Source organism: Rana temporaria, chromosome 6, assembly GCF_905171775.1.
Source record: "Rana temporaria chromosome 6, aRanTem1.1, whole genome shotgun sequence".
Lineage (NCBI taxonomy): Eukaryota > Metazoa > Chordata > Amphibia > Anura > Ranidae > Rana > Rana temporaria.
This window is the reverse complement of record NC_053494.1, coordinates 109,102,803-109,117,463: the sequence shown is the minus strand read 5'-3', so window position 1 is coordinate 109,117,463 and position 14,661 is coordinate 109,102,803. Positions and strand designations below refer to the sequence as shown.

General features: G+C 47.7%; 1 protein-coding gene across 3 annotated transcripts in view; it reads right to left on the bottom strand.

The window, feature by feature from the left end:
* Window positions 1-13,854, bottom strand: part of INPP1 (inositol polyphosphate-1-phosphatase) — a 68,831-nt gene extending 54,977 nt beyond the window's left edge. Inside the window, exons 1-2 of one of the 3 annotated variants that reach the window (XM_040357167.1) lie at window positions 13,450-13,854; window positions 9,294-9,368 (exon numbers count right to left, since the gene is read on the bottom strand). The gene's annotated coding sequence lies outside the window, so the exon portion shown is untranslated. Of the gene's footprint in view, window positions 1-9,293; window positions 9,369-11,781; window positions 11,898-13,449 lie in introns of those variants that run through there. The other 2 variants (XM_040357166.1, XM_040357168.1) reach the window with 2 other exon arrangements.
* Between the last annotated feature and the right edge of the window lie 807 nt (window positions 13,855-14,661).

Below are 14,661 nucleotides of genomic sequence, written 5' to 3'. Positions count from 1 at the left end.
GTCTGTGGCCAGGGCCGGACTGGCCAACCGGGATAGCGGGAAAATTCCCGGTAGGCCGCCTGCTTTTGCCTGCTGTCACTGCCTGTCAGTCAACTATAATCAGCGGCGGGCCGCAGCCGCGATCGCCGTGGCCGCCGCTGTTTTAAATTGCAGAGGTGACGGCTGCACTGGGTTTCCTGGGGCTGCTTTTTCATACCTGCAGACTGCGGTAGTTAAAAGCAGCCACGGGCCGGCAGGTTGCGGCCGCCATACTCGCCGCCTCACGAATCCCTTCTTGAACTAGTCCTGACGTTTTTTTTCTCCTGCTCGGCTCCTCCCCGTAGACACATGATCAGTGATGCTGCTCACTGATTAGCTAGGTAAGAACTTACCTAGCTAATCAGTGAGCAGCATCACTGATCATGTGTCTACGGGGAGGAGCTGAGCAGGAGAAAAAAAACTTTTAGGACTAGTTCCATCGTCCCGTGCGGCGCCAACACCGCCTAATACAATGTCTCTGCAGTGTCTGCCCGGTCTCGAGTGAGGGGAGAAGTGAACGGCGTCGCCACCCTGCCTTGGAGCACAAGGTGAAGAAATTAATTTTAATGCAATAAAAACGATTCTCTCTCCTACCATATCTGCACCCCCCCCCCCCCGCCCCCCCCTTCTCTCTCTGTCACCTATCTTTGCTGCCCCTGCAATTAAAATCTGTATAATAATCTCAGAGAGGAGGGGGGTGCAATGCCTCGTGAGAGAGATTATTATACAGATTTAGGTTACAATTTGCACCCCCCCCCTCCTCTCTGTCACCTTGCTGCCCCTGCAAATTGTAATTAAAAAAAAAACGCCCAAAAAATTCCCACCTGTCCGCCTGCGGCTGCCTCCCGCACTATAGCCCCTGCGGTACGGCACTTTACCTGAAAAATGTGGTTACTTAAAGTGGAGGTTCCCCCCCAAAAAAATTCTAACAATACATTGAGAAGACTGATTACACTGCGGGTATGCGTTTTTTTTTCTCGTACATACCTCGTTATCGCCGTTTCATCCCTCGGCTCCCGGGTATGATTCTTGTGGGGCTGGGCGTTCCTAGTTGATTGACGTTCCTCCGACCGACGCATACTTGACGTCACGACTTTCCGAAAGAAGCCGAACGTTGCTGCGCAGGCGCCGTATAGAGCTGACTCTATACGGCGCCTGCGCAATGACGTTTGGGTTCTGTTGGAAAGTCGTGATGCGCAGTATGCGCCGGTCAGAGGAACGTCAATCAACTAGGTCCAGCAAGAATCGTACCCGGAAGCCGAGGGATGAAACGGCGATAACGAGGTATGTACGAGAAAAGAAAAAAAAACAGCATAACCGCAGTGTAATCAGTCTTCTCAATGTATTGTTAGAATTTTTTTTTAGGGGGAACCTCCACTTTAACTGTTGGCAGTATGGAGGAGTGTGACAGGCACTCCCCATGCTCATTTACGAGTGTGACCGGCCACTCAGCCAGATTGTCATTTGTTTGAATGGAAGAGGCTCCACCTAAAGCGTCAGTATTTTAGCAGCGCTTTACTGTCATTTTTGCGGCACTATTCAGTCGCTAGCGGGGCGCCTCATAGACTTTGAGTGTCCTGCCAGCACAATGCTAGCGGCCCAAAAGGATAAAAAAAACGTCCGCAAAGCGCCGCTGCAGCAGCGCTTTGCTGGCGGTTCAGCACCGCTGCCCATTGATTTCAATGGGCAGGGGCGCTTTAGAAGCAGTGTGTACACCGTTCCTTCAGGGCCTCAAAGATGCAGCTAGCAGGTCTTTTTTGAGCATCCTGCCAGCGCACCTCTCCAGTGTGAAAGCTTTCGCATTGGAGTGAGAAGAGAGGCTCTTTCAGGGCATTTTGCAGGCGCTATTTTGTAGCGCCTGCAAAGCACCTCAGTGTGAAAGTAGTCAACACTGAGGCGCTTTGCAGGCGCTATAACGCAAAAAATAGCGTCTGCAGAGCGCCCTGAAAGAGTGGTTCCACTCACTGCAGTGTGAAAGCCCAAGTGCTTTCACACTGGAGCGGTGCGCTGGCAGGACATTAAAACATTTCCTGCAAGCAGCATCTTTGAGGCGCAATAGGAGCGGCTCCTAAAGCGCCCCTGCCCATTGGAATCAAAGTGACACTTTGCGGCCATTAAAAGCACCCCGCTAGCGACTGAATAGTGCCGCTAAAAATAGCGGCGCTTTACTGCCGATGCCCCCACCGCCCCAGTGTGAAAGAGGCCTTAAAGTCATCATCATGTGTGATTGTGCGTGTGTGCTAAGCAGACGGGGCCGCTGGTGATCCTACTCCCTCTCTCCCCCTGTACAGTGTCAGAGGCACTGGCGCAGCATTGGCAGAGGACTGTATCCATTACAAGGAAACACCCCCTGCACTGCTGCCTGTCCCTGACCATGCTGATATTGCTGAATTTATGGGTGCTGATATTGCTGAATTTATGGGTGCTGATATTGCTGAATTTATGGGTGCTGATATTGCTGAATTTATGGGTGCTGGTAAGGCCATATTTATGGGTGCTGGTAAGGCCATATTTATGGGTGCTGGTAAGGCCATATTTATGGGTGCTGATATTACTGCAAGCTTGGGTGTTTTTTTTTTTGTTATGGTTATCTGAAAGATGGGTTTCAAATGTTTTGACAGGGGCGCAGTTTCAGTAGAAACGCCTCTGCTCTCGCCGTTGCACCCTTTCTCTCTCGCCGTTGCACCCTCTCTCTCTCTCGCCGTTGCACCCTCTCTCACCATTGCAGCCCGGCCCCTCTCTGGCTCTCTCATGGATTTCTCGCTTTTTTTTGGGCTGGTATATTAATGCTGTGGGGCTGGTATGAAATTATTTCCAGGGCTGGTTTTCATTCCCAGTCCGGCCCTGTCTGTGGCAGAGACTGTACTTTATTCCGTGCGCCATCCCGGCTGCTAGGCCAGTGAGAGGAACCTATACGGGTGAGCAATACCCACTCTGGCTAGAGTGGCGACGAGAACCATTTGCTGGAAGCAGGAGTGTTTCCTATTTGTGATTATGCACTGAACCTACCTACCATTCCACCCCTTTACTTATTTTCTACTAAAGTTCTGCAAATAAATCCCAGAAAAAGAAGTGCATTGTGTGGACATTGGGATATTTCGGACTCTCTTTTCACCCTGGACAGCGAGAAGATAGAGGTAACATGCCACCCAAAAATACTCAGCAGCTCCTTCGGGGGTAGTGCTACACGTATGTTACACAGTAGATGGTACAGTATGTAATATTCTTTATCTGTCACCCAAAATTGTAAGAGTAAAATGTGTCTAAACAGTTAATTTGAATTTGGAATACATCTTTGCCTATGGGCTGGGAACATATAACAAGACATGATTCACAACACGTTAGGAATAATCCAAGAATAACTCAGCAAGCCTTCAATTTTCAGAAAAACATGAGACCACGTCAACAACTCTGGATGCAAGAACCACATGGAAAACGTCTGAATAAATACAGAACATCCAAGCTGCTTTATTGGTAGACTAGTCCTGCTATAATTATATATATTTACTAAAGATATTTTATTCTATTTTAGGCTAAATTATAAGGCTGCTTACATATGTAACAAATCATTTTTGAGTCAATGCCTGTTTTGCAAGAATAACCTACAGTATCCAAATTTTTTTTTTTTCTAAAGTGTCCAGATGCGAATTCCCTGTCTTTCATGCTCATCCTCTAACTTACCTAGGCCCATTTCCCATGGCAGGTTAGTTGTGGCTGCCGGATTCCTGCAGCAAAAATCTGCGGATACTTGCTGTTGGAATGACCGGGTTATGCCATCGGCAGATCGCATGGAGCCACACACAGAGCCATTACCTGCAGTTTGGGACAGATGTTCGAGCCTGGGAAACCTGTGACTGGGTAATATACAGGCAAGAAATTGTGGGAAACAAGGGAAGAGGGTTGTCACCGCATAACAAAGTGCATAACGAAGAGGTCTTAAGGTTTTGCACAGGCACAATTAGGCATGTACTGGCCATCGGGACAATCGGGAGTATCCCGGTGGGCCGATGGCTCAGTGGGCTGTTTTTAAATGCAGACTTCGGCAGGAGCGTGGCAGCAAACAGGGGTGGGGATTCGGGTAAGGTGGCCAGCCAGGAGGCCAGTTGGATGTAAAAGCCGAGGAGGGAGAAGAGCTCCCCCCCCCTCCCTGATCACTGAAGAGGCGAACAGGAACGATCGCGGACACCCCAGCGCTCCCAGAACCTCAATTCCTCCACATCCTCTCTGCTCCAGGAACAGTGCGGCCCAGGGCGGAGGACAGGCTGACTGGGAGCCCAGAGGAAGAGAACATGCGGGAGGCGGAGGCTTCCAAGGAGCCGCAGGAAGGAGCTGAGCCGTGAGAGCACCCCCAATCAAGAGGGAGACTCTGCGCTGCCACTGCTGGCCATCAGGTACCCAGCATCCTACACAAACATGCCAGCACAATGAGACAGCGGCGGGGGGAGTGGGGGGGTTTGAAAAGAGGAGGGACTGCAGAGAGGGACAGTGCTACGTGGTCTGTCTCAGCCCTCCCCTCTGTCTCTCAATCTCCCCCATGTCTCTCACCCCCCCTTCTGCCCCCTCCTCTGTCTCTCAGCCCCCCCACTGTTTCTCAGACCCCCCCTCATCAGCCCCCTCCTCTGTCTCTTAGCCCCCCCACTGTCTCTCAGACCCACCACTGTCTCTCAGACCCACCACTGTCTCTCAGACCCCCCTTCTTTCTACCCCCTCCTCTGTCTCTCAGCCCCCTCCCCCCGTCTCTCAGCCCCCTCCTCTGTCTTATTCACTCCCTGACTCTTAGGCTGCTTTCACACTGGGGCGGGGGTTGACGGTAAAACGCTGCTAGTTTTAGCAGCATTTTACTGTCGTTTTAGTGGCGCTATTCAGCCTCTAGCGGGCACTTTTAACGCCTGCAAGCGGTTGAATTAAAGGTTAAATGCGTCCGTATATTGCTGCTGCCGAAGTGCCTTGCAGGTGCTTCAGCAGCTGTGGCCATTCATTTACAAAGATGTTGCTTGCAGGATTTTTTTAACACCCCGCCCGAGTGTGAAAGCAGGCGTTCACACTGGGACTGCAGGGGAGGCGTTTTTCAGGCGCTATTTTTAGCCCAAAAGCACCTGAAAAATGCCTGAGTGTGAAAGGGATCCTACACTCATCCCCCTCTCTCACTCCCTCTCCCTTAGCCCCCCCCCTCCCTCACTCCCTCTCCCTTAGCCCCCCCCTCCTCTCTCTCTCTTTCCCTCACGCTCTCTCTCTCTCACCCTTTCATGATATACAATAATGGATGTAGGGGCCTTTTGGTGGGCGTGATATTTATTTTTAAGGGGGGGGGCAGCATTTTATTGAATTAAAGTGGGCTGGAGAAAGTCCAGGGCCAAATTTTTGTCCCAGTCCATTAAAAAAAACATAAAAACTAAAATAGCTAACTGTCAAGTCAGGCTGGCAGATGCACTTCCGGCAGAGACACACATATACGGAGCTCACTGCTCCTGTATGCCAGATTACTACTGGGGACACAGGAGACTCCTACACACCGCCACTCAGACGCGGAGGCAACTACTGCTACCACCAACATGTGGGTATGTCTGCTAAAGCCACACTATGCAGTTATGTTTCTTATAACTAATGCTGTTCAATATATATTTTTCCTCTTTATCCTCAGGCTCTGAGCACAACACTAGGCACTATGTTGGACCTTGGTCCTTCTGCCCAATATATACTGGTTTACCATACCAATTTATACTATCTTATTCCAATAGTTGAGTCTTTCCTGGATTTATCTTCGTCCCCTCCTATTTTGCTTATCAGCAAATTGTACATTCTTTTTATGACTGCATCATTATGGTGAGCATCTCTTTTTTCCTTACCCCATTATAGACTATACTCAATTTACTAGTCTCACATACGGATATATATGCTATTGCAATGCTACATTAAACTATTCCTTACCCCTACCCACAGATTATCCATCCCTGACTGGCAATACGTTTTCATATAATGCCACTGTCTTTGTTTTGTGAGTATTATATATCTTGTTAATATATTAATTTTATTAGCACATGGGCGATGTACTGTATATACACTCGAGTATAAGCTGACCCGAATATAAGCCAAGGCACCTAATTTTACCACAAAAAACTGGGGAAACGTATTGACTCGAGTATAAGCCTAGGGTGTCCATCTGCATGCCTCACTGTGTCCATGTGCATGCCTCACTGTGCCCATGCCTCACTGTGCCCATGCCTAGAATGACGTTTAACATGGGAGTCTATGGAAGAGGTGCCGACTTTGAAAAATCGGTGCTCCCCAGCCGTAGGTCTGCACACTTGTAGAGAAGAAATGGGGCTACATGTGTGCCAAGTTCCGGGTCCAGGGGACCTACGACCGGTCGGTACCGGGTCCCCAAAATCACTGAAGAAATTACCATTTAACATGGGAGTCTATGGAACGGGTGCCCGGCTTTGAAAAGAAAGAGGAAGTTTGGGATCCAGGGGACCTACGGCCATCTGGTATCCGGTCCTCAAAGTCTGGGAGATGAGGCGCAACAAGGTGACTCGAGTATAAGCCGAGGGGAGCATTTTCAGCACAAAAAATGTGCTGAAAAACGAATTTTAATTAACATTCTCATATTACATTATACTTGTGTGTCTCAACTGGGGGGTTTAGCCTATTTGCTCTCTGGGGTTTGGACGAGAGCTTTCTCTGTAGTTACTGTACTGCACATCAGCAAATATTAATACACATTACTTTATTTGTATTTTTATTCTTTTGTTATTAAAATATGTTTATTTACTCTTTTTATATATTTTAATAGATACACATTATAGGGAACGCTTCTTCAGGAGCATGAGTAACATGTAGAGCACGTTTTTTCCTACATCTGGACCCTCTTCACGGTTATCTGTTCCATACTTGTATTAGCTACGTTTTCACTACCTATTGTATTTACTCAATCTACAATATAACTGTATACTATTGGAATTACTACGATAAAACTGGAGGGGGCCAGTTAATAATGTTGTTATATACAATTTTATCTGTATAATTGTTTTTTCTTAATGAACTTTCTACAATAAAAACTAGGGTTGTCCCGATACCACTTTTTTAGGACCGAGTACAAGTACCGATACTTTTTTTCAAGTAGTCGCCGATACCGAATACCGATACTTCTTTTAAATGTGTCCCCAAATGCAGCCATGTCCCCCCCATATGCAGCCATGTCCCCCCCATATGCAGCCATGTCCCTCTAGCCATGTCCCTCACATATGCAGCCATGTCCCTCTAGCCATGTCCCTCACATATGCAGCCATGTCCCTCTAGCCATGTCCCTCACATATGCAGCCATGTCCCTCTAGCCATGTCCCTCACATATGCAGCAATGTCCCTCTAGCCATGTCCCTCACATATGCAGCAATGTCCCTCTAGCCATGTCCCTCACATATGCAGCAATGTCCCTCTAGCCATGTCCCTCACATATGCAGCAATGTCCCTCTAGCCATGTCCCTCACATATGCAGCCATGTCCCTCTAGCCGTGTCCCTCACATATGCAGCCATGTCCCTCACATATGCAGCAATGTCCCTCTAGCCATGTCCCTCACATATGCAGCAATGTCCCTCTAGCCATGTCCCTCGATGCGGCGGCGCGATGCGGCGGCAGCGGCGGGGGGGAAAGGGGGGGGGGAGTATTCTATTTAGGTATCGGGGGTATTTGCGCGAGTACGAGTACTCCCGCAAATACTCGGTATCGGTCCCGATACCGATATCGGTATCTGGACAACCCTAATAAAAACCCTTATGCCGCGTACATACGGTAGTTTTTTGTCTTGTAAAAAAATGTTGTTTTTTCTCATGAAAAAAAACGAAATTTTTCAAACTTCATTTTAAAAAACGACGTTGCCTACACACCATCGTTTTTTCAAAATGCTCTAGCAAAACGCGGTTATGTACAGCACGTACAACAGCACTCTGTTCCATTTAAGCTCGCGTCATAACTTGCTTCTGAGCATGCGCGGGTTTAAAAACGTTGTTTTAAACGTCGTTTTAGCCCACACACGATAATTTTTTATGACACAAAAAACGACGTTTTGAAAAACAACATAAAAAATTGAAGCATGTTCGAATTTTTTTTTTGTCGTTTTTCAGAAGACATAAAACGACGTTTTGCCCACACACGATTGTACACGGCATTAGCGTTTTACAATATTTACATGTGTGCCTCTAAAAGTCAAAATTTCCTAGTTTGTAGTCCAATTTCTTTTCAGAACAGTCAGTCAGGTTTACATCTACATTAACTGCTTGCCGACCAGCCGCCGCAGTTATACGGCGGCAGGTCGGCTCTGCTGGGCGAGATCACGTAGCTATACATCATCTTGCCGAGCAGCCAATAGGGGCACGCAAGCGCGCCCCCCTCTCACCCCTGACGCCTACGCACGTGCCCGGCGGTCGCGATCACCGCCGGGCACCCGTGATCGCTCGTTACAGAGCGAGAACCCGGGAGCTGTGTGTGTAAACACACAGCTCCCGGTCCTGTCAGGGGGAGAAATGCCTGACCGTCTTTTCATACAATGTATGAACAGCGATCAGTCATTTCCCCTAGTCAGTCCCACCCCCCTTCAGTTAGAACACACCCAGGGAACATACTTAACCCCTTCCTCGCCCCCTAGTGTTAACCCCTTCCCTGCCAGTGGCATTTTTATAGTAACCAATGCATTTTTATAGCACTGATCGCTATAAAAAGGCCAATGGTCCCAAAAATGTGTAAAAAGTGTCTGAAGTGTCTGCCATAATGTCCCAGTACCGATAAAAAAATCGCTGATCGCCGTCATTACTAGTAAAAAAAAAAATATTAATAAAAATGCCATAAAACTATGCCCTATTTTGTAACCGCTATAACTTTTGTGCAAACCAATCAATAAACGCTTATTGCGATTTTTTTTACGAAAAATATGTGGAAGAATACATATCAGCCTAAACTGAGGAAAAAAAAAATTTTTTTATATATTTTTGGGGGATATTTATTATACCAAAAAGTAAAAAATATTATTTTTTTTCAAAATTGTCGCTCTATTTTTGTTTATAGCGCAAAAACTAAAAAGTTATGATCAAATACCAACAAAATAAATCTATTTGTGGGAAAAAAAGGACGCCAATTTTGTTTGGGAGCTGCGACCGCGCAATTGTCAGTTAAAGCGACGCAGTGCCGAATCGCAAAAAGTGGCCTGGTCTTTGACCAGCAAGTGGTTAATGATGTTAAATGCAGTATTATGATGAAAGCAGGTGCATATCGTACACTAACCTTTGCCAGGAAGTCTCGTAATGATCAAAGTAGGCCAATGACCACAGCTGCCAAACAAGTATCTTCTGTGCGGTTCTATAAAAAAGTCAGAGAAAATATTTGTGTGGTGTTCTTATTATGCATGTTTGCCATACACAGAAACAGAGCATGGCCAAGTAACATAGGATAGGCTTGTTTTATCACTCATAACCTTTATTAAAAACAGTGGTTATATTGTGGATGTTGGATGAAACCCAAGCATTAATATTAATACCGGCAAAGAATATTCACAACATAACTTTCCACTATAAAATGACAATCTCTTTTTGATCCACCGTCAACTAACAATCTGATTTGATATTAATCGAATAGATTATTTAAGATTTGTCCTGATTATACAAAGTTTAGTTAACTCTAAATAAAATTGCATGGAGAATGTATAATCAGATTGTATAATGTATGGCCAGCCTAAGAATTAAGGGCCAGATTCACAAAAGGGATACGACGGTGTATCTCCTGATACGCCGTCGTATCTCTGTTTCTATCTATGCGACTGATTCATAGAATCAGTTACGCATAGATATCCCTAAGATCCGACAGGTGTAATTGTTTTACACTGTCGGATCTTAGGATGCAGTACCGCGGCCGCCGCTGGGGGGAGTTTGCGTCGTAAACCAGCGTCGGGTATGCAAATTAGGAGTTACGGCGATCCACAACGGATTTTCGCGTTCGATACATCGCCGCTAGTCTAGTTTCCCGTCGCAAAGTTAGTCGTCGTTTTTGGTGTCCTAACTTTAGTCAGCAAATGTATTGCTGTCTAAAGTATGGCCGTCGTTCCTGCGTCGAAATTTAAAAATGAACGTCGTTTGCGTAAGCCGTCCAGGAATACGGAATTACGCTACGCGCGTCGCCGTTCGAAAAAATGACGTCACTGCGCGCAAAGCACGGCGGGAATTGCGAAACGGAGCATGCGCAGTAGGTCCGGCGCGGGAGCGTGCCTAATTTAAATGGCACACGCTCATTTGAATTGGCCCGCCTTGCGCCGGACATATTTACGATACACCGCCGCAAGTTTCCAGGTAAGTGCTTTGTGGATCGGGCACTAAAACTGGAAACTTGCGGCGGTGTATCGTAAACAGGTTACGTTACACGGCCGCAAATGTATGTGAATCTGGCCCTAAATTGGTGACTATTTCTAAAGTAGATCTCCAGAGAAAACATTTGCATGGGATAGAAAAGGGAAACGTTTCACCAGTGATGGTGTCTCTTTCCTGATCACCTATTGTTGTGACATGAAGAGATGAAAACTCCCAAAGGAATATTAATAAAAACAGAAGCTGTAACCCTTCTCTACTGTACCTAAAGGAAGAGTTTAGTCTTTTACCCTGTATCCAGTAAGGTAGACCCTCACACTACGGAGAAATCAGTGCTGCAGCGTTTCAGGGGATAGTCAGTATTCACTGCAAGTCCCAACATGACTTGCACAGTTTTAATGGGCTTGGTTTGCTAAAGAGATCATTGCTGTTCACTTGGTAAAGTGAATGATTACTGCTGGGCTTTACAAACTAATCGATTAATCCAACCATGATAAACCGTACGGACGGATGAATTTTCTGTTGCCGGCTATTCTATTCTGACAGCTTGCACCCCTGGTTTTCTAAATAAATAATATAAATATCTTATGCTCACCTAATCCGTGCAATGGTATTGCACAGAGAGGCTCTGGCTCTTCTCTTTGGAAGTCCCCCGCCAGCGATTTTAGCGATTTCTCTTTTGTAACAGAGCTGGATTGATACAGGATTCAGGTAAGTGTTGGGAGGGGGGGGGGGGATTCTTGGCATCAAAACAGATTCCTTTTAGGCCTTATTCACATGGACACACCTATCCGTACACTCATCCAAAGGGCTGTCTTTTTCCACATGGGATGCACAGGTGACCCGTGCCGTGGGATGCACAGGTGACCCGTGCCATGGGATGCACAGGTGACCCGTGCCCTGGGATGCACAGGTGACCCGTGCCCTGGGAAGCACAGGTGACCCGTGCCCTGGGAAGCACAAGTGACCCGTGACCTGGGATGCACCAGTGACCCGTGCCGTGGGATGCACCGGTGACCCGTGCCGTGGGATGCACCGGTGAACCGTGCCGTGGGATGCACAAGTGACCCGTGCCCTGGGATGCACAAGTGACCCGTGCCCTGGGAAGCACAAGTGACCCGTGCCCTGGGATGCACAAGTGACCCGTGCCGTGGGATGCACCGGTGACCCGTGCCGTGGGATGCACCGGTGACCCGTGCCGTGGGATGCACCGGTGACCAGTGCCGTGGCATGCACCGGTGACCCGTGCCCTGGGATGCACAGGTGCTCCGTGCCATGGGATGCACAGGTGCTCCGTGCCATGGGATGCACAGGTGCTCCAAAAGTCTTCACACACTCACCTACCCAGTAAATCGAGTGTTATTCCCCTGTAAAGGCACTGCTGCTACACACCAGGTCCCCAGCCACCATCCTACCCTGTGATGTCTTTGGGAGTCCGCCTTTCTTCTCCAGGGTCAGGCAGGCCCCCGATGAAGTTTGCAGCTCCACTCTCCAGCTGCTCTGTACCTCTACTCTACTCCTGCAGCCTCCTGGGATATGTTTTGGGGATAATCCAGGTGACCATAGGTGCAGAACAAGTCCTTCTTGCCTAGGCACAAATGGCAGCATGGGGCAGAGGCATTTAAAAAAAAAAAAGTTAAAATGAAAAATAAATCAGTGTTTTTTAGATTCCTGATATGTGCCTGCTGTACCATGTAGAAAAAGTATTCTGCTCTTTGTATTGCTTCCTTTGTGTAAAATCCCCGGTGTTCTTGCCAGTCCCTCTGCTTGCCTATTAAAACTGACCACACTAAAGTGGAGAACACAGCATGATCAGTTCTCTAGCTGTGAGCTCTCCCCCAATGATCAGACTTGTCCTGACACCCCCCCCCATGCATAGCCATTCACTGGGAAGCTCAGTGTACTGTTGCTTCTCCTCCTCTTCCTCCCCCCAGCTCTTATGCAGCTTAGAATAGAGGGGGCAGTGATTAGTTTAAGACCCCATTCACACCTTCGCGTTTTGTCGCATGTAGCGCGACGCGAACAAACGCCAGAGGGACGAAAAGCAATGAAAGTCAATGGGGATGGTTCACATCTGAACGCTGATGCGCCTGACGCGCATCGCCTGTAGTCAAAAGAAGTTCTGGACCCTTTTCTGTCGCGCAATACGCGCGATATGCGCGTATTTGAGCGTTTTTGGTTTTCCATTGAAATCAATGTAAAACGCCAGATACGCGCGTATTGCGCGACAACAAGCGTTTGCTACAGGCGTTTTGTCAATAGAACTTGTCGCCCATGCAGAAGATTTAAAAAATCTACCAACATAGCAACAAGTGATGAAAAGATGATAGTTTTTCCTATTGGCTAAAAAAAAAACGTCTAAGTACAAAAACGTCGGACAACGCTGTATGCAAACGCGCATATTAGCATGAATACGCGCGAAAAAAACGCCTAAAAAAACCGCCGGAAAACGACGCTATTGCCTACGCCTAGGTGTGAATGCAGCCATAAAAAGGGGGGGGGGTGTACCTATACACAAATGTTTTACTGTTTGTTTCCGTTTTAAACTGATTGGGCTGTTTTACAAGGTGATCGTTTACAATCACTTTAACCTCTTCAGGCCAGTTAAACATATGTGGCCTCTCCGTGTGTGGACCTTCACGCCAAACGGCCACATATAGGCGGCCTTGTGCAAACTACTTACCGCGCTGAGAGCGCGCTCCCAGTACAGCAGCCGGCGGTTAGGTCACCAGAAAGATTGGGAGCTTTTGATCACGTGACAGCCAATCACAGCGGTCACATGAGCCGAATGCCCACCTCCTGGCGTTTAGAACACTTAAAGGACCGGGAGGGGTTTTAAACTTGGGCAGGGTTGCAAGCCAGAATAGACCAATATTAAAAGGGAAGGTTTACTTTAACTACTCCAGATTCAGCTGAATGTTTCTGTTTACAAAGACAGCAAAATCTAAAGTAACAGAGAATAAAGCAATAAAATATGATGCCATTTTTACAGGATTCTTCAAAATCCAGGGATGGGAATGAGACACAATCTGAGTGCTAGGAGATAAGACTAGCATCTCATACATACATTATATATAATATACCTTCCTGTCCCCCAGCCCAGTACCTTGCAGAATGATCCGTGTGTCCTCCTCCCTCGGAGAGCTTCCTGTGCACTATGACAGATTTCCTCCTAATGAAATTCCAGCCTGAGAAGTACAAGATCCTCCCCCTGCCAAGTCTAATGACTAGTTGCTGAAGTGCATACACAGCACCGAATACATGGATGGCAGGCACAGAGAATACTACAGGATCTTCATGGCCAGGGCAGGGAGGAGGTGATCACCGCACAGAACGAGAGGCAGGCTGGAGAAAATGGTTGTACTCAGTATAACAAAGCATCCAGCACAGAGCAGATTTCAGGGAAGTATGAATCCCGATCCTCAGCGATCACTGCAGGAAAATCAGCACGACAGTGATCTCAGCGACTTCCTCTTGTTATGACATTTCAGATGGCAACAATCACGCCTCCTCTGCGCGGACATTGGTGGAGAGGATCATGTGGGCGGGGCTGTCAGTTGCCTCTTGTAGTACAGAGGTGCAGCCCTTGTGGTTTCCTTCTCATCAGAAGAAAGTGTGTCAGCCGAAATGAAATCACTAACCTTTCCAAGGCAGGAAACACCAAATTTCTACAATCACATTTTAACGAACAGCACAGATCTCTACCCAATCCCTGACACCTCCTGTGAGCTTTGACATGTTGAAGAGGAGTTCCACCTAAAAATTGAACTTGCGCTTAACCCACTCCTCGCCCCCTTACATGCCACATTTGGCATGTCATTTTTTTGGGGGGGGGGAGTGGGGGCTTCAGGAGAAGGGGACTTCCTGTCCCACTTCCTCCTTCCGCCGAGGGGCTGGAAAGGCGATTAGCTTAATCGCCTTTTCATAGCCCCTCCCTGTAGGCGAGCGCCTGTCCAATCGGATGGTGCCGCGCCGCTCGCGCATGCGCACTGCCGCTCACGCATGCGCAGTGGGTGCCCGGCCGTGAAGCCGAAAGCTGGCACTGCTGGGTGCCCACACTAAGAATGAAGACGGCGAGGGGGGGCGAGGAGCGGAGCCCCGGCCGGCGCGTCGCTGGAGCCGGTAAGTGTCAGTTTATTAAAAGCCAGCAGCTACACTTTTTGTAGCTGCTGACTTTTAATAAACTTAAAAAAAAGGTGGAAAACCCCTTTAATGTACGGTAAAACCTTGGTTTGAGAGTAACTTGGTTTGAGAGCGTTTTGCAAGACAAGCAAAAATGTTTTAATACATTTAGC